Genomic DNA, 7921 nt, shown 5'->3' with positions numbered 1-7921 from the left:
TCGGAACCAGCAGAAGTGCCCTCCGCACCATCCTCGGCGCTAGGACACGCCGGCCACTTTATTACCCTAAAACAGGGAGCATACACCGATCTTCAAAGCCAAACTTACCTTGCCGATTTTCGCTTAACTGCTTCTCAAACTCATCGAAATCGGACATTTTTCAGTCCGTACTAAAGACGTATTGCAAAATAAGCAGAGGTCCAACAGTAGGCCTTTGAATGGGCTACAGGCTGCATTGGGTTCTGCTGCTTTTTCTTCCGAGTCGCCTGCCCCTCCTCCCCCGAAGTCATCGGCTCTTCCTCGGTTGTATCACACACAGGTTCGGAAACATTCGATGCGCATTACCGTCCCCTCCTGCACTGGAGGGTTAAGGACAACGTGATTATATCGAACCAAAATTGAAATGTGCAAGTTGACTTTCCTAGTTATACGTCTTCATTTTTATTCTGGGTTTAACAACCATGAGTTTATGACGTATTTTACATGATTAGTTGGCGACTGGACCTTATTGTTTATATCTCTTATTAAGGATCCATCCATCCATACATCAATTATCAAAACCACACACTTACAATCCGAGTCTAGTTTCATATGCTGCGCTGCTGAGCGACCCGCAGAATATTATGCATGAGTACAAGTCACAAGCCCCGTTTCCACTAACACGGGGCCGGTTCTAGCTTGGTGCCTTTTGAGACCGAGGCAAAAAGATGCAGACTCTCCCCGTCGGGGAATCGAACCCCGGTCTCCCGCGTGACAGGCGGGGATACTCACCACTATACTAACGAGGAGATGTACGCGCACTACTTTTACATCTTCAAGATAAACAGCGGATGACTACTAACATTTGCGAGTAATCAATGACTGAGCTTCATGTCATGACCATGGTGCTCAAGAGAAGAAAAAATACATAATGTACGTCCACTGATACCAGAACAACCATATAGCTTTATACTAAGACGATGATTAAACGGAAAATTCCTTTACAAAACACTGCCACAAAATCATAGTTTCGCAATATTACATCGTGCAACGGGACACAGTGTAAGTACGTGAAGTCGGTAATTAAATCAAGAAAAAAAAGTGAGAGGAAAAGAATACTTTTCTATTATCATATTTTTCTAACTGGCCAAACTGAGTCATATTTTGATTATACACACTAACAGAAAAACAGTGCAAATCTCCGGTAGTCCGTTTCACTTGCGCTCCGCTATGGGGCAGTAACAAGCAGAGCTTAAGTGTGGAAGGAAAAAAAAAACACAGGACAGCATCAATCCCAACTTCACAAACGCCGGAGATCGAGATGCTGTAAGCATGACAATTAACATCTTTATCCAAGGGAACAGCTGCAAGACACAGATGCCGCGCCTAACAAAGGTAGGATCGATTCCGAAGTTCAGGCATTTACAGACGCGGACTCTTCTGGAGTTGATTTTTTTCGGGAGATACGCATCAACTTCAAAAGTATGAACCGCATTATATCTATATCTGTTATGACGTTGTAGCTATTGATACTGATGCATCACAAAAATAATTTAAATGTTTTTTCATTCTGACATATGTTCGTTCGGACGAGGATTTTATTATATGAGATAAGTTTTAAATGAAAACTTTTTTTAATCTATATGATTAATTCTCGAATCTAAGCCAGACTTCACATAAATCATTCATTCATAAATATAATGGAACATACAACATCCAGGTATCCATGAAATTTATGATCAGGCTATACGTTTGTGATAACAACAAAACAACACAACATGTATATTTACAATATATGGGCCTATTGTTTAATATTGCCTCCAAATTATAGCCAGACAATAACGCAATAGGCCGACATCAAACTATTTTCATGTAAAACAAAAGTGCTGGCAGTTTGCTTGTGCTTACAGACCCCGCCTTGAGCCCATCCAGAAAGATCCCAAAAATAACCGACAAGCAAAGGTTGTAACAATCTGAGCATGTTTAGTTTAATGTAATCAGGAGCCGAATTAATAACGCGAATAAATGATCAAACCGAAAGTCTGTAGTCGGGAATATCCGATAACGTCTTTGACGTGCAGTTAAGATAGTCAGAGGAAAAACCTTGTAGTTTACTTATATATATGCCTAAATATATGAGTGTGTCTCTCCGGTGATTTAATGATGAATATAACGATTACATATCAAATCACACATTAAGCAATTATTATATTACTAGGTTGAACGTTTTCACTATGTCTGTCGTCACCTTGATTTCACGATTTTGACTATTCTTCTTATCCCAGATTGAACAAGTCATTGTGGCGATGCAAGATCCCGACATGGGGATAAAGATGAAGAATCAAAGACTGTTAATCACAGTGATTCCACATGCGATGACAGGTGCACGATACATATTTTACTTTTTAAAAATAATTTTTCGTGCCGCCCGGGTTGTCTTACACCCGGCCGTGCAGTGTCCCGGGGGCCGGGTCCTAATGGTCATTTAAGCCCTTCACAGGAAAGCCCATACATCGGCGGTCTTCGGGAATCCTGTGCATTAAGACTGTCATCGATCTCCTTGCGCTCATATTTATTTATGTAATTTATTTATCGAGTTCAGCGTTTTTGATTTATGACGGCTTAATGCATTTCTCGACTCTAACTAGATGCCTTCCTCGCTATGCCTTCCCAGGAAATGATATCGTGGAGTGGCTAATTCAGAAGTACTCCATCATGGAAGAAGGTAGGGCCGAGAAGTATGTAGGGAAGCGTTACCTGGTGCTCTTATGTGAGGTTAATCGATTGTTTTTTTCCCTTCGTGACGACGATGGCGCCCCTGCTGGCGAAAGACGTCATCAGGTTTTTTTTTTTTTGTAATAAAATAACAGAAATAAACGAGTCTTTTGAATAATAAATACAAATGAAGTAATAGAATTTGTCATCCATACAACAGATTAGCCTAGCTGCATTTATGTGTAAGCATATGCAATTCACGTGTCTGACAGAAGCATGTTCTGTTCCATTGATATTGCTGAGCCTGTGAATTAATAAATGTCAGAATTGAGCTTGTCCATAACATAGACACCCCATTCGCCTGAAGCTTTTGGGATTTTCTTCCCCTGGCGTCAATTTATCTGCTGAATTATTTATCTTTCTGCTGAGAGGCTATTAGTACAAATAATCTGTAGGCCAGTCCCGAGTCGCGCCGCTACGCATGCTGAGCTGTACGGTTTGATAGTCCCGATGCAAACTTCGCTGATAGCCAGAGGCAGTCAGTCATGCCTGGAGAAATATCGCTATCCGTCTCCCTCATTATGCAGTTCTGCAAGACGCTGTTGTCCTGAATTCCCGGGCGATGCAGATGAGGTTTTAAATAGCAAGGGAGCAGATTTCCCTGATTTACAGCCCAGATTGGAAAAGAAGTCGGAATGGAAAGGAGGGGACTTTTAGGCAGTAGATGGCAGATGCATTAACAGACTTGAATGGGCAAAAAACCTGTTGCCCCGGTAAGCAGTTACCCCTCCCTGTAAACACTAGGCTTCCCCCTAGCAGCGCTGTTGCTGCGCCGGTCTGAAACCCCCGGGAGCGCCTGACTGCCAATGGCCGCGGAGGCAGCCGGAAAGTGGAAAGTCCCAATTACTCGTAATTAATTATAGTTCCGATGAGGAATGCACCATCCCCGCGGCTTATTCTGTGCACCATGTCAACGTTTTTTCCAGTTACTTGCTATACCGTAAAATAAAATATAATATGCCTACTCAGTTTCTAGTTATCGTGTGTTCTACTGTATTCCACTGACAAAAATTTAGAGAATTACTATGCCTAAATCTGGGCTACGAGTAGTGGATTTGTTTGAGCTTTGAGTAGTTTACGTGGAAATGAGTGACCACTTTGTGTGTTTTCAGAGGCACTTCATGTGGGGAATCTGATCGTGAAGCACGGCTACATTTACCCCCTAAAGGACCCCAGGACGCTCGTCCTGCGGCCTGACGAGACGCCGTATCGCTTCCAGGTAACCTAAAACCACGGTTTCTTCAGATGGAGGGCAGCGCGAGAGGGTGGTGGCCATGTGGGGGGGCACGCATATCGAAACTATTCGTTGGAGAGACTGCGGAATTACCGTGTAGGACAGTATTTCTCAATCTGGTCCGGGCTCCAGAGCTGAGAGGGTGCAAAAACGTAGACTGTCTGGTAGGGAGCTGGGAGGGAGCAAAAACGTGGATCATCTGTGTGTCGCCGAGGACCGGATTGGGAAACACTGATGTATGAGAACCAATGCCAGTTAAAGTAGCAAAATGCCTTCCACCCGCCTTGTCCCTGACATGTTAAATCACAAAGCACCTTTGTCACGCTGCTTCTGAATAGTTTCAAATGACAGCATCTCCTTTTTGCTAGACTCCGTACTTCTGGAGCTCTCAGCAGTGGCCAGCCTCCGAGCTAGATTACGGTGATTACCAATTATTAATCATGTGCTCGCCTATTACATCATTACTTCCCTTTACTAGAATAATAGAAAAACACAGTTTCTTGCCATGTCTTTCTTTTGCTCTTCTAAAGCGATTTATTTGACTAAGAAGAATATCAGAAAGCAAGGGCAGCTGATAGACTATGAAAAGGTAAGAGAAAATTTTTATTTATGTACATTTCAATGCTATTCTTATTCGCTGGTCTGAAGCATTGCTTGATGAGATCATGTGATAGCTGAATGCTCATGGGAGTTTTACTTACACAAAATATTATGAGGGTAGAAGGAAAAATGATTGGTTCAGAGAGATAACCAATTAGATTGTACATGAGGTGGATCCGAGCAACTAGAGGAGGCAGGAGCAACCAATCAGATGTCTTGGTCCTGCCTCCTCTGCAATCTGATTGGTTATCTATCCGAACCAATCATTTTCCTTCTGCCCTCAGAACATTTTTGTGTAAGAAAACCTCCCACCAATTATGCACATAGTAGGATCGCACATAGACATCCACCAACTTGCCGCCATGTTGCGTCAGGGTCAACGCATTTTAGGTTCTCATCAGTAAGAGGGTTTGTGAATCCGACACTGCCAGCTGATATCCTGGGAGGGGTTCGGCCTGTGAGTCATAACGTGAACCCATGCAGCAACGCAGCCAGCCGTGCGACCTGGCAATGTCGCATTTAAACATCGTCTCCGCAGGACAGCTACAACATGTTGCACAAACGGATCAACCACACCTGGGACTTCGTGGTGATGCAGGCGAAGGAGCAGCTCAGGTAAACCCCACCCCAGCCCGGGAATACTGTCGCATCGAGCTATGAAATCAATTTCATAAATGCACACAAGGGGACAGATGAGAATGGATGAATAAATCTCGTATTAAGAGGATGATGATGTTACCTAAATTAAAAAGTAACATGGTGTGTGGTCATAATTTCCCTCCTATCTGTTAAATCAGACCTCAGCCTAAACACTAGAGTCGGAAATCCATTTCTAAGTGAAAAAGGAAACAGAAAAATGAAAACCCTACCTTGCAGTTCAGTGATTACCGCTATATGCTAATTACCCAGTATGCTTTCTGACTCTCCATCGACTGCTCTGCTCCTACCAGGGCAGCCAAACAGAGGCGCAAGGCGGACCGCATCATGCTGGAATGTCAGGAACAGGCCTACTGGCTCGTCAACAGACCGCCAGTAAGCACCTCCCCCGAAACCCCTGACTCCCTACATCTGCCCCGGCGAAAACCCAGTATGCTGTGATTAGAGTAAAGCACACACTGGGTAAACCTGAACTCAATGCACCTTGGCAGCTCGAATATCGCCTCAGGCTGGGGGCGATTCTAGGATTTTTTTGAGGTTGTGGGGCAGAGTGGTGGCTCTGGGCCTAGGGATCTGTGCAAGCAAGTGGAAGGTTGTTGGTTCAAATCCTGTGAATGCCCAGAGTGATTCTACTCCGTTGGGCCTTTCAGCAAGGGCCTTAACCTGCAATTGCTTTGTCCTGGGTATGACATTAATCTACATGCAGGCCTGTTAGGAGATCCTTCAACTTACAGGGGAAACTTGGCAGGATTGGCAGGAAGGCATAGGCAGGGTCCCATTCCCCCACAGAGAGCTGGGGGGTTGTGCAGTTCTCTCCCACGACAACGGGTTTGTTCAATGAAGGAAGGCAAAGGAAACATCTGTAAGGACATATGGAACATTTCCGGTATAATTTTCGATCTCCGTCATCTCCAGAGCATTGAGCTCAGCAAAATTCACGGGGGGGGGGGGGGGGGGGGAGTTTTATCTTCGTTAAGTAAGACACACAGAGTGTCTCCATGCATACTTTGTGGGGGAGGAATATATCACTTCAGGCCTGATAACCCACTACTGCTTCAGTGTGATCATGAAATATTTACTTAGCTGGGAAGAAGCCTATGTTCTGTGGGACGAGAGCTTTCAGAAGACAGACAGGACAACAGGCTGCGGGAATGAGCAACTGCACCCTCGCTGAGTGTAATTTGGAGTTCATGAATAACACAGGAGAGTGGAGAATGAAAGTGTGGGACAGGAGCAGAGTGTGGTGTGTATCTGGCTTAATCCCGGCCGTCACTAGGGCCCCTTTCTGCTGGGTGCGCAGCATCTCTCAGGGCTAATAAGCATCAGCGTTTATGTGGGCCATTATCCCCATCCGGGGCGGCATCAGGAGGTGGGAATGGCAGCCACGCAGCTGCGGATCACATCCTAAATTCAGCTTATTTTGCAGATGTACCTTTTATTGAGACTAGAGCAGTTGGGGGTTTAGGGACTTCTCTCAGGGGTCCAGTGGTGATGTCACTCTGCTGACTGTGGGATTTAAACCGGCAACCTTCCAGTCATAGGCGGCGACTGCCAACCCGCTCAGCCACACACCACCTTCATTGATGAAACCCACCGTTTTGACGCCAATTAGACGGAAACACAGTTGAGCCAAAAACCACGCAGCGTAGGGCCCCCCAGTCAGGTGCTGCTCGTGTTTAAAAGGCAGGGACGCTCTGCACTCTGGTACGGCCAGGTGGACGGGGGAAGCTGGGGGGGGGGGGGGGGATTAAAACCAGCAAATGACAAAATGGCCGCTTCCTGCCTCCTTTCTCTTTGCCCGAGAAACACGAGACGCATCGCTAAGACTGGTGATGCTTGGATCTGGGAGAGAGGAGTGCGAAGGGACTGGGAGACGGCCTGAAGCTAAAATGCAGACATGCTGTGTTTGCGTCTCCCCCCCCACCACCCCCCCACTTGTTGGGCCTTTTAAACGAGCTGGAAGAGGATCCCACCTCCGGAATACCGGATCCATTATCTGACCTCTATTCCTGCGGCTCAGGCTTAATGCTGCATGTTAGCGGAGAGATAATGGATGTAATTGCAAATAGCAGCGTAATAATGTGCCAAATAGTCTCTCTGCTGTTAAGTCCTGAGCTGATCTGAAGCACTTTAATTGGGATTTAAGGAAACCATGTTAAATCAGATTGCATTCAGTATCGACATTTGGTTAGTTTATTCTGTAAAGCAGGGTACCCCAGTCCTGATCATGGATACTGTGTCACCGACTGGCCCTCCAGGACCGAATGGTCCTTTTGGAAAGCTGTCACACTGTCCCCTACTGGGCAGTGTCGCCATGGGCTGTACCCAGTGGCATCATGGGAAATGTGACCAGTAGTGCTAAGGGGTATTAATGCAGCGTTAGACCGGCGTCAGTCTGCTTGAGAGAAACGAGCTCACTCTTCATCTGAAGTTCAGCTAAGGATTTCTCACCCTCTGATTTTCTGCAGCCGGGAACATTCAGCGTTCAAGAACAAGGCCCTGAGCGAAGGAACCGGCACAACTCCCGAGTCCAGCTGGTCTGAGCTTTTTATTAAGCATATACATTTTTTCCGTAATGCCAGTACCTGCTGTTTATCGCCTCTGTCAGTCACAGGACCGGATCCGGGCAAACAAGAGAGCCGCTCGGGGCCTAGATAAGATCAAAGTCATGAAGAA

General features: G+C 45.7%; 1 non-coding gene across 1 annotated transcript; it reads right to left on the bottom strand.

Annotated features, from left to right (window-relative positions):
* Window positions 1-716: 716 nt before the first annotated feature.
* On the bottom strand, window positions 717-788 carry trnad-guc (transfer RNA aspartic acid (anticodon GUC)). The gene has a single exon. It is a non-coding gene; the product is annotated as a tRNA-Asp (tRNA).
* Between the last annotated feature and the right edge of the window lie 7133 nt (window positions 789-7921).

Source organism: Brienomyrus brachyistius, unplaced genomic scaffold, assembly GCF_023856365.1.
Source record: "Brienomyrus brachyistius isolate T26 unplaced genomic scaffold, BBRACH_0.4 scaffold124, whole genome shotgun sequence".
NCBI lineage: Eukaryota > Metazoa > Chordata > Actinopteri > Osteoglossiformes > Mormyridae > Brienomyrus > Brienomyrus brachyistius.
Note: the sequence above shows the minus strand (reverse complement) of the source record. Positions and strands in the feature narration are given on the sequence as shown.